The sequence below is a fragment of the Meleagris gallopavo genome, chromosome 1 (genome assembly GCF_905368555.1).
Source record: "Meleagris gallopavo chromosome 1, MGAL_WU_HG_1.1, whole genome shotgun sequence".
NCBI classification, from domain to species: domain Eukaryota; kingdom Metazoa; phylum Chordata; class Aves; order Galliformes; family Phasianidae; genus Meleagris; species Meleagris gallopavo.
In genome coordinates, this window is record NC_139404.1 from 111,296,671 (window position 1) to 111,313,149 (window position 16,479).

The 16,479-nt window shown below is 40.7% G+C and overlaps 1 protein-coding gene across 7 annotated transcripts in view; it reads right to left on the reverse strand.

Annotated features, from left to right (window-relative positions):
• SYTL5 (synaptotagmin like 5) overlaps positions 1 to 14,943 on the reverse strand; it is a 78,278-nt gene extending 63,335 nt beyond the window's left edge. For 3 of the 7 annotated variants that reach the window (XM_003202999.5, XM_085209958.1, XM_085209952.1), the window contains exon 1: positions 14,654 to 14,943. The gene's annotated coding sequence lies outside the window, so the exon portion shown is untranslated. Of the gene's footprint in view, positions 1 to 11,354; positions 11,449 to 14,250; positions 14,272 to 14,653 lie in introns of those variants that run through there. The other 4 variants (XM_085209963.1, XM_085209969.1, XM_010725066.4 and 1 more) reach the window with 4 other exon arrangements.
• Positions 14,944 to 16,479: the final 1,536 nt, after the last annotated feature.

The following is a 16,479-nucleotide window of genomic DNA, read 5'->3' on the forward strand; positions in this document are numbered from 1 at the left end:
TGCACCTTACATCATTTGACACAATACCAAAACATATCATTATGTGAAGGTCAAACTAATCATTGGTTTGGGTTTAAAATGGAAAGCATAACTGATGAGCACTTCCAGTAGGAAAATCTATTAAAGAGAGAAAAAATCTTTCAGAGAGGGACAGGTCATCTCAAAGACGGTTCTTGGTACAGAATAGGTAACTGAAGTATGCACCACAGAAAGGATGATGCCTCCATGTCCTCACATGAAGGACACATGCTCTCCACAATGATAGGCACAGCCACAGCAGCTGTTGCTGCAAACAGTAACAGCTCTTGCCACTGCTGCTGCCTCTATTTCTGAAGTATAGCCAACCCCTCACAACCCACCCAAATATCTCATTTACCAACACAGCTTTGAGAAGTTAAGGATACATTTATGTAAGCCTGGTTAATAATTTACCAGCATCGGTAGTGTTACTTTTTTTTTTTTCCAGCAATCAAATGCTGGATGCCCAAGTTTCACACTTCAGCATTTCTCCTTACAGAGAGTAACAGCCCTGTTTCCATGTCCTGCAAGCAACTGTAGTGTAACAGATGTCCCCCAGGGAGCACACAGAAGTGATAAGGACAGGTTTTTTTTAGGACTACTGAAAAGCTAATAAGATTTATCTTTTCAATCTCTGTCTCACACAGACATTTGGGGTCGGTCTCATTACTTTATTATTACTTATTAATATATCAACTTGTGGCACATAGATCATGCTCTTCAACCCAGAAAACATCCTCAGAATTAACACAGACAAGCTTATTTTCTAAAAAAGTATGGAAAAAATGTCTTCCTGCAAGATAAAACCAGGCAGCAAAGCAAGAGAAAAGGACAGATTTTTTTCCCCCATGACTTATTCCACTCACTTTATTCCCACTTGATCAAGCGATCCCATTCCACCAGTAGTGAAAAAAAGACTCATCTGTAAATATTTCCCCACATTTCCACCTGTAAACAATTGGCTACTGGTAGCCATTTTTTGGGTTCTCTCCAAGGCTTTAGAGAAAGAACCTGTCAGGATTGTAATTATTATTGTATGGCAGAAGAGCAAACCTTCCAAGTTAAAAAAAAAAAAAAAAAAAAAGGAATCACATGATTTTGAATATTTACATCCTTAATTTTTTTTTTTTTTTTTAGACACAATGGCATATCAGCATATTTGAACGCATCTTTCGCTCTTGAAGCACAGCACCTTAAAGTAAGCTTTCCAGAAAGCAAAGTAAAGGCAAACAAATTTTTGACAAACACTCTGGTCATTCTAAGTTAATATTCTATGGTAACTCCTGCCTTTACCACTTGTGAACATCAGTAATAGTCCAACTACAAGCTCACACATGCATAAAATCTATAGCCTATTAATTCTATTCCCGGAATTTTAAACAAATAAAAAGCCCTAGGCTATGAAATGTTAGGCACTACCTCTGGTACAACACGAGACTTTCAACTGTCCACCGCCTTAAAAGCATATATAAACTTTTATTCTACTCACTTGGCAACATCATAAAGTTTTTCAAATACACAACCACAAATGGTAATTTCCACAGGACTCGTGGTCCAATCAAGACAGAAAAGATAACAGCAAGGCAGCTGCCCAGAGTTTCACCATAAAGCCCATACACCTTCTGAGGTACATTTTCTAACTCCTGAATACACAATTAATAGATGACAAGTTTTTCCTAATATACACACATACATATCCAAGTACCTCACAAACAGTGATCTGCATAATGAGGTAGCATTAGGGTAGGAGGCAGGATAGAAATGGGAAGGGAGATAAACAGTTCAGTAATTTAATTCATCTAAATGGCTGGACACTCCATTCACAGATAGCCTGATTTTACAAGTATACTGAACACCCACATTCCTTATGATTTAAAACATACTTAGGAACTCCCAGCACTTTTAGATTCCAGGCCCTCAAATATAAAATACTTCTTTCACTTCACAGAAAAAGCTTTTCCCCCCTTGTAAGCTTTTTAAAATGCAAAACCAAAAACAAGTCAAAATAAAAGTTAGCATGAATATTTATTAGGGCCATACAGTGTACAAGATGAAGTAGTAAAATCCAACTAACAACATACAATTTCAAATCAATGGTTGAAAGCAGAAAATATAACCGGAGGCTAACAACATAAATAAATAACATAGCTTTGCTTTCACAATCTACTGAACGAAAAGCACAGTCTGGTGAAGAATATACCTCATGCTATGAAAAACATATCAAGAATATCAAATACACTCCTCCAATTAACCAAGAGTTCTACCTGGTAAAAGATTTTTGAAGCTTTTTCTTCACAACTGCTTCAAATGTAACCAAAAATCTCCAGACCAAACCCAGCAACTGAGGCTAGTCTGACTGCCTTTATAAACCTTCAATCCCTGGAGTGGTATTTTAGGGTTAAATACTTGCTTAAGAATATTATCCAAAGAAATCCTTCTCATTAGTACTTTAATCTGTTATTAAGAAAACAGCAAGATTTTGTAGAGATGGTAGTTCAGATGTCCGTTAGAAAGACCAATTCCTTCCCCTTTTAAATGAAGAGATCTTAGAAATTCTAAGTCAATTTCAGCAAATGCTTAGATTGGAAACCTTCCCCCTTCCTTTCCCTCTTACACTTACGAACTAATTATACGAACACCGAACTATATCTCAAAGGAGGAAATAGTGTGCATTTCAGAATCCTACGGAATGGCAGATGCAAGAACTTTTTAATTGAGTTCAGTATTGTTCAGCAGCTACTGTTTGATCATGTACCTCTGCATGGCAGTTATGCCATTCCATAGGTCAAACACAGTATGAATTCAGACACTCGCAGAGAGTCCACAGGATGCAGAGCTGTTTGCACAGAACATCCTCAGTCAGGCTTCCTGCCACAAGGAAACGTGGTGCTCATGCAGGGAACACCACCCCATTAAACAACAAAAACTTTCAGCTTTCCTTGAACTAAGTTAGAGCTGAGACACTTTCTTTGGTACACAGCAGATGGAAGACAGAAGTGCTGCAGGCTGAATGCTATTTTTCTATGAAAATAATTAATTTATTATATCACTGAATTCCATGACCAAGACTTGATAAACTTTGATATGTTTTGTCCATGACACCCAGAACAGATACACTACTATACCCATACACTTAAAGTTGACAGTAACAAACACTAATCCATGGAAAATGACTGGATGGTCTCTCTATGACATCGCTGAACTTTACTAGCAGCATACTTTAAAACTGTGTGCACGAATATACTCATGTTTAATCAATTTCCTGCTAGCTTGCCACAATCATTCCAAGAAAAAAAAAAAAAAAAAAAGATCAAACCCCACACTCTTAGCAGTACCACCATGCACATAGAATGCTGGTGCTGCAATATTCTTTTCTTAATGCTACAATAAGATTTGAATATCATGCTGCTGAACTAAAGGTACTACAGAATAGCTTCAGGAATTCACTTTTAAAAACTTCCCATGCATCAGTGCAAAAAGTTGTTCCAAAATGCACTCTATCATGTTTCTGCAAATCCGTAACACTTTCAAGGAGCTTCTAAAGTAAGGTTTGCCTGCTGAAAATTCCCCCAGTATCACTGGGAAAAAAAAAAAAAAAAAAGCAAAATAAGATCACATTTTCTGCATACAGTTTTAATGCATATATGACATGAACTCCCACAAAGAAAGGAATTACATTTTTTCTTTATACAAATAACTTTATTCCTCAACTGCAATGTTTTGTTTTGTTTTTTACTGTCAGTGAAGCACACCTGTCAAATCTCATAAGTTGGATTCCCTCATCTTAGGCTTCCTTAATGTTGTGTCTCCTTCACAACAGCACAAGTACTTCTTCCAGATCTGTGAACTCATAAACCAATGGCACATGAGGTAACAGAGGAGAATAAAGCCCACTCTGCTGCACCACAACTCAGCAGCACACCTTCCATCCATGGTGGCACATTCCCCAGATGCTGCTGACTTCAGCAGATTCAACACTTCCCAAAGAAGTGAGGTTCGCAGGAAGCATCCATGACATGGCTCAAGGCAGAGGTGCACGCTCCTACAACATGACACAACAGACAAGCCTGTGCACCAGGAGAAAGCAGAGTCCTGAAGACGGCCTGGGCCCAGGACACCTTGCCTACAGGGGAGCAAAACCTGAGCTGTTCCACCAGGCCAGAGTAGAGAACAAGCAACGCTCTGGGAGTGCAGGAAGAGCAAGGAAAGGCTGACTCTGGCTACTCACTAAGGGTCTGAGTGGGTGATTATGTCACCCATGGAACATTCTCACCTTGTTTGTGAAGGGAGTAAGCCAGGCTACTGAAATACAATTTGTTTAAATAGAAAAATGCTTAATTGTCTATACACACTCCATATGTTTGCAAATAGGGAAGTTCAACCAATTAAAGGCAAATCACAAGAGGCACACTTGCATTTCCAGGTCCTCAGGTTTGGAGTAAAATTAGTTTAATGGTGAATTCTTGTCCCTAGGTGCACTGAGTGAAAAGCCCTATTGCTGTCACAAACTACCTGACAAGATTACTCAGGACATACTACAGAGACAAAGAGAACATAAATAAATGAATGCTTTCAGACAGTGGAAGACACTCTCCAGTGTGGAAAAGAAGATAAGAAAACAGGATTAAGAGACCATTTCATTGCTAGAAACATTATTCAGCATTGCTCATTTTTTATTCCACTGCAGAAATGTGTAAGTAGGATTCAGACTGTCAAATTTGCTAGAATGCTGGGGAATACATAACACTCAGACTATGTGCATTTACATATATCATAAAAGACTACAGTATTTTCAAAATTTATCATCAATTTGCCTGCTCATATAGCGCTCTGTGAAATTTTCAGAGAACAGCTGAAACTATTTTCCTAGCAAAAAGACAGGACACAATGTACCAAAAAATGTAATTCACTTGAAGACATTCTTGTCTAAATAAAAAACTATAAATGGTTTAAAAGTTAATTAAATGGGTAGATTGAAAAAGAGGCACAAAAACCTTTGACTGTGGTTTGCCCTGGGCTATACCAATATAGAGACAACACCATTCAGGAGACTTCACTAAATTTAGAAAATTTGCTTTAATTTTCACTTTTATCAGGTGTATTAACTGATGGCACAGATACAAAATTAACTAAGGGAACACAGGGGCAGTAGTTCACTTAGAGCAACAAAAAATTGTCAGCGGTGGAAACGAAGACATTCTGTATTTGTCCCTTTTCTTAAATTCTTCCAACTGATGAGACAGATGCAACAACCCTCAAAGGTTTTTTTGTTTTTGTTTTTTTGACCTAGCACAAGCACTATTATGCTTTGCTTTAAGAGAACACAAAAAGCTGCATGAACATGGGTCATGAAATCTCACAGCAAAATATTATGGCTAATGATTATAAGCCCTAAATACTATTCTGCTCTTTTCAGCTTGGCTGATTGCCCTCCTGTAACTGGGTAACACTATCTTTTATTTATTTTCAAGTCACAGTTTTCTTGTGACGTTTCTAGACACTCATTCCTTGTGTTCTTTTAGAGTAAGGAAATAGGTAGAGAAGTCATTTTGTCCTAAGTATTACAGTGGAATAGAAGAATGGGAAAAGTGACTCTCAGAGTGATATAGAGATACAAAAAATAATCCTATTTTGTTCAAGTTTGAGGCAGTTCCTCTCTTCAGGATTTGATCATCAGTGCAACAATAACTCTGTTCAAATTCAGCCTCGAATAAAACTTACTCAACGTCATTTTTACAGGTTTCAGTATAGGCTTATTCCAATCCAGAAATAACTACAAACCTTCTAAGGCCTACTTTGATTTTCAAGCTTGTCATTGAAATCTGCCCTCAGAAACACACACATCTCAGTTTCACATAATTTAAGTTTCGGTTAGAAGAATTTGAGAAAAATTCTGCCACCAGGTGTTTTCCAGATGTGCAGAGGTATACACATGTGGGAATTATAAAGTGGTATCCTGAAGGATACTGAAAGGTCCCCTTTCATTGCCTTTCAAGCCCTGCATCACACAAAATTCTTCAAGAGAACAGAGCAGCCAGTTTAAGTTGCTCTAAATGCAAGGATACAGCTCCTCAGATAGTGTAACTGTAATGGCTCTGCTAAAGGAAATGTCATTATATTGTTTGGTTGGGTTTAGCTCCATTCTTAGTTCCCTCAAAACTCAATATCTCTCATACAATACAATTCTTCGTTACAATGATCAGAGAAAAAAGATTGTCCTACGTAGCCATGGAGTTGCAATTAATCAGCATGCTCCCATAGCACATTAAAGCAAAATCTTCCTCTGCCAGAGTCAATAGACACCTTTACAGCCTAAGTTCACCAAAAAAGAATAATAGTTAAAATTTTATTTCTAGAAAAATAATCCTGAACATCAAGTATTTCACAGCACAGCATTTCACTACATTGTCGTGATCATTACCACTCAACCGTTCCCAAACACTGTCTTGTGCTGATCTTACATTTATGTTTATGTGACAGGGTTTCAAAATAAGCCAGCTGGAGAAGTCAGCCTCTGTTACTGAAGATCACACTACCGTAGTGCAACAAAGCCCGCACGCAGGAATGCTACAACTCTGCTGCTTATGAATCATCATTCTCAAACACAAACAGGTATTAACGGGAGATGCAGCAGCAGTAAATAGAGTTGGATCAACATGTGGGATTCCTCAAAATACAGAAAATGTTCCAGTGCTCTAATAGATACTGCAAATAATTTGATTGTGCCCCATTATTTAATGGTATAGAAATTTCATAATAAAAAATCGGCAGCCAGCAAGTTCAGAAACATTTGCTTGAATGCCATCTCTTACAAACAGAAAGACTTCTTATTTTTTGGGAGTCGTGCAGAAGGCCCATTTTCTCTTTGCGCCATCCACACTCGCTTTCAAACAAAGAATAATCATACCACAGGGACAATGCCTTAACCTCAAATACATTTTCTCTTGCTATTTTCAGATCATCTCTCAACAGAACGAGTTCCTGCCTTTGTGCTTTGTAGCTTTGAAACCAACCATGAGCCACTTAGGTATGCTAGATCCTTCAAAACCAGACAAACACAGGGAGGAAAATCAAACTCCTCCTAAACCACAAAACACACTATTAATAGTCACAGTCCACCTATTTATTCCCTTCCTTGCCCACTGAGAAGAAACTATGTTGCATAATGTTTCTACTACTATCTTTTGCCTAAAAACTGCTATTTGGGTATGCATATTAGCATTATAGTAAAGGGAAACTCTTAACAATGTTTAAAAGGATGCCAGAATTATTAATCCCCAGTACCTAAACATAAACATACTGAAAACCTCATATGTGTATTTTTACTGCTTTTCTTCCCAATATGCTGTTCAAATATCTACTTATTACTTATTACTAAAAGTAGAATGCCTTGTTACATATTTAATCATTTGTGATTCACAGTTCTTTTGATTTTCTTCCCAAAACAACAGCCAAAAAAAAGCGGAAACAATAGGGGATCTCACATTCACAGCAAGGATCAAGAGGATCTGCAGTAATGAAAACTTTCAGCCTTCTCACATAATTTATGCATTAATAACTGAGTATGACTTCATTGCTTTCCCCAGGCATAAGCTGTCTGAAGATGCATCTGCATAGTTACCTAACAGAACTTTTTTCTATAGATGTTTTCTGTGTATATGAAGCTATACATATTCATTCCTCCTCAACGCATCTCCAGCTTTTATACTACTCAGACTACAGTAAAACTCCAACGTTGAGCTTTTGAGGGTATTTCATTGTCTTTATCCATTTCATGTTTGTGCTCTCCTCTCTCCCAGGTGAAAGCCACAAGTGTCCCACTTGTGCCTACTGCAAGCACACTGTCTGCCAGCTATCACAGCCTCCTCATCTTCTGTAATGAGAAGTAAGGAGAGTCAGAAGCCCTCTGAAGTCAAAAGCACTATCAATTTTCCTCAGGTTTAACTTGCACATATTTAAGTAAAAAGCATCTCTGATTGAAAACCAGTAACAGTGACAAGACAAACAGCTGTCCTTAATTTACTGATCCCTGTCTTGTCACCTGCTATTGTTTCATTTGGGTTCCTGTTTAAAAAAAAAAAGAAAAAAAAGGCCACATCCATGGTTACCTGAGTGTAACACTTGATGAAACGCTGTTCTGTTCCTCCTTCCACTCCTCCCTTCCACATATGTACAGTGGAAAAAAAAACTTCAGTCTGGTCTCATTCCTTCAGTATTAACAAGAACAGGAGGGCCAAAAAGAGTCAGTTTCAAAAACATAAAAACGTAGACAGTTGAAAACAAGCTCAAATTTATACATGAGCAGCAGACTACTTACAAGCAAAACCAGATAAGCTGTACCAAATCAAAGGACAAGAACACCAAACTAGGATGCTTATTTCAAGTGTTGGAGCATAGGACAATCAAGGAAAAAACGCAATGTACTGCACATAAAATTGCCACTATTCCACCACGACACAAGTGCATACAGAGAGCATCCAAAGAAGGGCTACAAAGATGGTGAAGGGTCTGGAGGACAAGACACAAGGAGCAGCTCAGGGCCCCTCCGTGTGCTCAGCCCAGAGCAGAGGAGTTGAGGAGAGGCCTCATAATGGCTGCAGCTCCAGCAGCATGGAGTTACATCAGGGGAGGGTAAAGTGGGATTCGGGGAAAGGTTCTGCACCAGGGGGTGGTGGGCATGGAACAGGCTGCCCAAGGCAGTGGGCATGGCCCTGAGTGCCAGAGTTCAAGGAGAACCTGGACAATGCTCTCAGAAAGACAGTCTGATTTTTGGGTGATCCTGCATGGTGCTAGTCTTCAATCCTGAATTGATGAGGGAAAGAACAATCTTGGGAAGGTGGCAAGCTGGAAACTTCTACACCACTCTCTTTAAACTGGATGTTTTGCTCCTAAGCATAAGACCACCCAACAGACAGTATTTTTAAGTATCCCTAAGACTCAAGTCTGTTCCACAAAGTGTTGTACATACTATTTGGTGACTGATTTACCAGTTTTACTACTGGTTACTAATTAATTCAGGCAGGCACACCACAACGGAGTTTGCTTTCCTCACATACAAAAAGTTCACAGCCACATAAACACCACTGAAAGCAGTAGCACGATCCCACCTAAGCTTCCTCACTTGAAACTGAAGAATGTGGGCAACGCACACAAATCATTTAGAACATTTATTTCTCATCGTTTTCTCAAAACTCAGCTCCACCATGTCTGAAAACATGACAATATCAAAGACACCTGTAGCAATCATCAGAATTATTTTCACTGAGTTACTGAGAAGACTTTTACATGCATCAGTGGTTCAGGTACTCCACCAAGCCTAAAGCTGAATGCTTAACTGCTTTTGCTTCAAACACAATATCTTCATAGTGTGGAAAATATTAAATATACTTGCTCAAAACTAATCAGAAATGAGCTCATGGTTTCATTTCAAAGTATTTTTTGTATAAGAACCACTGCACCAGTAATTTAAACTCTTAATTGAGACAGTGAACTCTCAAAACTCATTTCCCACAAACATTTCAAAATGTTTTTGCTCTCTTCCATAAAAGAAATTAAACATCAGTGAGGTCATGGACCACGTAGAATCACAGAATCAAACAAAGTGATTTCGGGGTAAGCCACCAATTCCTGGCAAATCTCAATCAGTAAGAGATTTGATCAGGAAGGACTTGTAGCTTGCCATGGATGCTACTGTTTGAACAATACCCTAAAAGATTATTCCAACCATAAGCAAAACAACCCCTGCCTGAAGAAATTCAAATAAAAAGGAATTTCAGATGCATGTTTTTTCTTAGATGCAAGGCCAACATCCAGGCATTTGCAGAATATGCAGTTAAGTTGACCTAAATGGCATCCACTCAGGTTCTTCACTTAGCTGAAACTAGACAAACGTTTGCTAAAGAAAGTATAAGATCTATGAGCATGCGAGCATCACCACTGCATTCTCAGCTTGTCCCACCCTCATCTTCCAGCACACTTGTTATGGCTGCACCAGCCAGATGACACCTGTGTTTGCACAGGTTACTCATACTTCTCCACCTTTCTCTGCTGCTATACGCATTCCACAGAAGGATGCACACCTCTGAGCAGAAAGAGAAAATACCAAGAAGGGATATCCTTCTCACTTGTTAGTTTTCAACTGTACCTGATAAGTCATTGTTTTCCAGCACGCTAATCTTTTTTCAACCTAACCACATTCTACTTTTTCACTTTTTTCTGGTGGATTTCTGGTTTTGGAGGGTTTCAAAACCAGTGTTAAAACAGCAGCTTTACTGTATCCTTAGCTATGGTTTCATTCTTTTTTTCCCAAGATGAGATTTCCAACTTCTGAGTATAAGTCTCATTCTCCTCTGCCTCTGTTAACAGACTCCACAATGGTACTATTTCTGCACTATTGTCTACAGTGAGTAGAAGGTAACTCCTACACCAAATATTTATTTAATTGAGAGCACACATGAGTTATGCTTCTCTTATCCTTCTGAAGCCATATACGTGAGTATGTGTCCGTGTGTAAACATCTGCTACCCATGGCATCATTTCCATATTTATTACCTTAAGTAGACTTAATATTCTGAGAACAGGAAATCGTTTCCTCCATTTTTCTCTCCACTCTGTCCATCAGGCCCTACCTACCTCCTGCAAAGATTCAGGAAAATGAACCAGAGTTCAGAAGTGATATATGAAGTATGCCCTTCTTAAATCTGATTTACTTCTTCTCCGGTTCTGAAATACCCCTTGAAATGAGGAAACAAGTTCAGATTAAACTTGTTTTCAACTGCTCAAAAAGCTATCAACTCTGCCGTGTTGTAACTGCAAATGAAAAACATCACTGACAAATGGCTTGCTTTCAAACAGTGCTTTCTCCCAGAAGTCTGTCAAACAACAGAATCCTTGGAAACAACGTTCCCATGGTCATGGACATTTGCTTCGCTGGTATTCAGATAACATTCTAGAAGCACAGCAACATGCTGAACAAAAAAAAAAAAAGATTCCCTCAAGCTCCAATTTGCTGTTCAAGCCCTGGAAATACATTGGTGCTATGCACAAAGGCTGAACTGAAAGTAATGTCTCCTATTTCATTATGTTGGCCTGCAATGTCAGAGGTGAACATTGGTGGTATGGCAGTAAAGGCTGAACCTTCCTGCTATGCTGAAAAATAGGTTTTTGTAGCTGAAAATATCCACTATCAAATAGTGTTGAATTCTTTGTAGCTGGTGCGGTTTCCATGGAAATAAGTAGAAGGCATTACTTTTGGAGCAACCTACATACAATTCCTATATTATTTCCATCTCCACATTATATTTAAAAAAAAAAAAGAGAGAGAGAGACATTCATACCTTGGATTGCTTTCCTCTCAGCTGCTGATGCATTGCTACTTCTACTGTTTGTGGGGCTGTACAGATGAACGGTATCCATTCCAGTGGAGAGACACTAACAAGATGAGCATTATTCAGTTCACAATTTAACCCAGTGCATAATGCAATCACACCGAAAAGCACAGTCTTCCTTACAATAAATAGATGCAGTGAAGAGTAATTTCTCACATACACACACAAAAAAGGAACAACCCTATAATTTATCTGGAAGTAAGACTCGGAGCAACTGAAACTAGAACAACAAGAGATACCCTTGAAAATTTAAATATTTCAGGTATGCATTTAAGTGAAAAGGCAAAGGCAGTTTCTTTAATAAAGAAAATGCTTATTTAAGAAGATGCCTGTTAACACACTTCTGTGGAATATAGTAAAAATGACAGTGGAATCTTGTTTCATCTCTGAGATCTGTTTACCTTTCTAAGTGATACAAAAAGCCTTCCCAGGGAAGAGTTACAGTGAAAATAAAAAGGTGCAGATTAGAGTAAATGAAGAAACTCCAGCACAGGCTGATTCAGCAAGCAAAATCAGCTCCTGCACAATTAGTTCTGCTCTGAACCACCACTCAGTGCATGGGGAGAACAAAAAAAAAAAACAACAACACAGCAACCCCACTCAGAACTGAGCCACTTGGTCACATCCAGGACAACCTAAAATAAAGGCTTAAACAGCTTTTTCTGACTGCAAAGTCCAAAGGCTGTTCTGAACAGAAGACTTCATTGGTATACATTTCACATATATGCACACATTCATTGGCATACATTGTATGTATTTGTATATATCTGCTTGTGGTTCTTCTACATAAATGGATGGAAAAAATGCTCTAAAGATCCAAAGAGAAATACGTGTGTACCAGCTATCATGAATACACCTTTTACTACCTGCCTTGGACACACATTGTTCTTTAAGGTTTACTTTTCCAGACATTCTTATTTATTCTGCTTCTTTATGCTTCTTGTGTTTGCAAGCTCTGGGACAACACACAGGGATGTAAATCCCCGCTATCAAGAAAGTTTGATAAGAAGGCAGCGTAAGTGTAGACAAGGAAGTAGCAATAAAGAACTGAGAAAACAGTGTGCACAATCCTACACCACAGATGACTTCAGCTTTCACTCAATTAGCTGAATGTCTTACTAATAGAGTTAATCATCAGATTTGAAATGCACATTTCCCTTGATAGGGAAGTTTGGAGCAAATAGCACTATGTACGTAATAACAACATGTTTTGTAGATACTCAAACAAGTAGATGACTGCAACTTCACACTGCAAAGGGTTTAACAAGATCCTTCATACCCACTATCTTTCCACTGTAGAAACACAGCATCAACACAAAAAGGGCTTTTCACATAGAATTTTAATTGAATTATGATTCCTCCATCCTGAAAGACCTTCAACTACCATGATGCCTGAAGAAGTCAGAACACATTGATAAGTATCTCTTCAGAGCAGAGGTAGTTCTGAAGGCAACTTAGGAATATTAACATGTTGGACTCCAGAAAATGTTTCAGTACACTGATGTTGCCTGGAAAGCATAGCTGTACCTCCAACCCTTACAAAGCCTATGCCTCAAAATTTACTCACATCTCTGAGCAGCTGTCATTTTGCAACTCTCACTCTCCAGAAATCCACTAGAATCACTTAGACATGAACCCTTGGATCTAGTTGCATTTGGGAGATAACTTAGTTCAGAAATGCAAAGAAAAGCATAGAGCCAAAAGCTAAATTAGCCATTAGTGTTATTTGAGCCCTTTTACATGAAGAAAGTTGGAGGAAGAAGGGGAAGGAAAGACAGTATGAGCATGTTCTTTGAGACAACACAGCTTTCCTGATCACATGCTTGATGAATAAGGGTTCATTATGATCACCTGTCCCAGTCTCCCCACCTGTGCGTAGCCCATAAGATTTCCCCATATTACCTACTGTCAAAAATAAATCTTTAAATGCTTTTCTAAAAAGTTTTGTTTTCAGGGGGCGGGAGAGGGGAAGCAGTCTAATAAATGTTGCTATTTGAAAAAACTGCCTTTCCACTCTCAAAATGTCAAACTTAAAGTTTCCAACCCTGGATGTTGTTAAACCTTTCCTAGCCTCACTTAAAAGCTCATTATTTCTCATCTTTACATTCCTAAACACTGATCTAACCACTTACTTTATCCTTTTTGATCTACTCAAGGCCACAAGCTCCAAGAGGCTGTAAAGCAAGGGCTTTTTATATGTTTCATATACTGGAGTGGGCTGCATCTTGCACACAAATCTCTCACCTGAAGCACATACAACAAAGCAATAACACCTATAGACTTCACAGGTAATTCTCGCACTCCCTGCTCTTCTATCATCACATACTCAGGAGGAGCTCACCCCTGGCTGACAGCCCACCAAGCTCCCAAAGCCTTCCTAAAGTCACAGCTCTGGGGAACAGAACCTTCTAACTCACTCTTCCTTATGGCATGACTTCTACTTATAGAATCACTGAATTGTTAATGTTGGAAAGACTACTAAGATCATCTAGTCCAGCTGTCAGCCCATCACCACCATGCCCACTAAACTCGATGTTGAAAAACACTAAACTATGTTGAAATACGAATTTGGGCAGAGGCACTCAATAACTATCAAGTAACTCGGATGACTATATGCAAATTATAGATAATTTCAGTTAATAGTAAAATAGGTTGCTTTTCATAGAATCATTTAAGCTGGAAAAGACCTTGAAGATCATTAAGCCCAACATCAGCACGACCTACTGAGTCCCACTGTTAATCCATGCCTCTTAGTGCCACCAGGCAAAGCAAGAAGCTAGAAAAAAACTTCGGGCAGCACACGACAGAGAGCTGCTCTCCACCTGAGCTCCACGGAGCCACTCACCCACGGAGAGGACAATTAACTGCCCCATTCTTATCGTCACTTCTGCCGAACAAGAGCCGCCTGCAGCATCGCTGTCAGGCGAAGTCTACTACCTTCAGTTTTCATAGTAACGTGGGCTAAAAAGCGTTAAGAGAGAGAGAGAAACAAAGCAAAGCTCCGGTCAGGTTCCCGACGGCAGCAGCGCTCGGTTTGTCCGTGCAGAGGAGCGGGTCGAGCGCAGCCCATGCTCCCGGGCATGGAAGGGCGCCCACGACCGGAGCAGCGCAGTCTAACCCGGCACCGCGCAGCTCTCCGCCGGGACCCCTGCCGCAGGTTTTCTCTTCCTCTGCTCTCTCCAGGAAAGCAAAATAAAAATAAGAACAATCGTTTCTAAAAGGTTGCCGATAAAGAGAAAAGGACTCACCAGGTACCTCGCTAGGGAAGAAGCGCGTGTATTTATCAGCATCCCCGCTGCAGTCGAGACGGCGAAAGACTGCTGATGTCAACTCCGCAGCTCTACGAGGCGGGGAAGCAAAGTACTACTCCAGCCCCGGCGGGATGCAGCCCCCGGCACACGCACACATGCGGGGCACAGCCGGGCTCTGGCAGGTGCAGCCCTGCTGCAGCCCGCCTGCCTCACCCCCTCCCCGCCTGGGCTCGCCCGGCAGCTGCGCGCCGCGCTCCACCCGCACCTCCCCAGCTGCCGCCGGCAGAGCCCCAGCCGCCCCGCAGCGCCCCTCAGCGGCAGGAAGCGCGGCCGCCCCGTTGCCGGAGCCGTTGTGCTGCCTCACTGCCCCCGGGCTCACAGGGACTTGGCCCCACGCTTCCCACAAGGCTTGGGAAGAGCGTACCTTCCCCGTTCACGTAACTATCTCATGTTCAGCGGTGTTTTCGCTGCATGGAGCGGGCAGCTCTGGTTTCTTAGAATTATGTTTGTGGTCATCTGTCTTTTTGGCCATTAGGAAACAGGAGGGATAGCCATTCTGTGTAGTGGTTGAGGGAAGAGATCAAAGGGTAGAACAGCAATGGAGGAGCATAATGGTATGCTCTTGTCCTAGCTGCCCTCTCTACAGCAATATGCAATGGTTCCTAAGTTTTATGACCATCATTTCAAAGTTCAAGTGTCTTTAGATTTATCAGATAGCTGCAAGTCTTAAAAAACATCCCAAAATTCAAAAGAAACCAAGCAAAAGAGCATCTGGATTCATCCAGAAGAAGAAATGATTCATTTACCCTTGTGGGCATTCTCAAGCCTCTGGAGAGCTCACAGAGCTGGCATCTGAGGAGGGAGATAAGGAAACCAATTTAGTACTCGTGTATTGCCTAACATATTAGAATGGGACTTTGAAATTTCTGCAGTGTGCAGAGAGGAAGGCCATGTGGAAATGCTGAGGAGCAGATCCTTTTCACAGCTTTAACTCACTTTAAAAATGATCTATTTTTTATCACTTTGAAAACATTGCAATGCGTGCAATGAAAATCATGGAATCACAGAATGGTTTGGGTTGGAAGAGACCTGAAAGTCCACCCAGCCCCAACCCCAGCCGTGGGCAGGGCTGCCCCCCACCAGCTCAGGCAGCCCAGGGCCCCATCCAACCTGGCCTTGAGCCTCCAGGGATGGAGCACCACAGCTTCTCTGGGCAAATGTGCCAGCGCCTCACCACCCTCTGAGGAAAGAATTTCTGCCCAACATCTAACCTAACTCTCCCTTCTTTTAGCTTAAAATCATTCCCCTTTTTCTATCACTATCTGTCTGTGTAAAAATTATACAATCAGAGAGTATCTCAAGTTGGGAAGGACCCATAAGGATTGTGGAATTCAATACCTGCCTCCACACAGGACCACCCAAAAATCAGACCATATGACTGAGCGCACTGTCTAGATGCTTCTTGAACTCTGACAAGCTCTGTGCAGTGACCGCTTCCCTGTTCCATGCCCACCACCCTCTGGTACAGAACCTTTCCCTATGCCCCACCTGACCCTCCCCCAATGCAGCTCCATGCCATTCCCTTGGGTCTGACCCTGCTGCTGTCACCAGAGAGCAGAGCTCAGTGCTGCCCCTCTGCTCCCCTTGTGAGGACCAGTCCTCCATGAGGCCTCCCCTCAGCCTCCTCTGCTCTGGGCTGTACAGACCAAAGGACCTCAGCCACTCCTCATAGAGTGCATCTCTAGACCATTTGCCATCTTTTTGCCCTCCTTTGAGCACTCTCAAATAGTTCTATGTCCTTTTTGTATTGTGGTGCCCCAAAC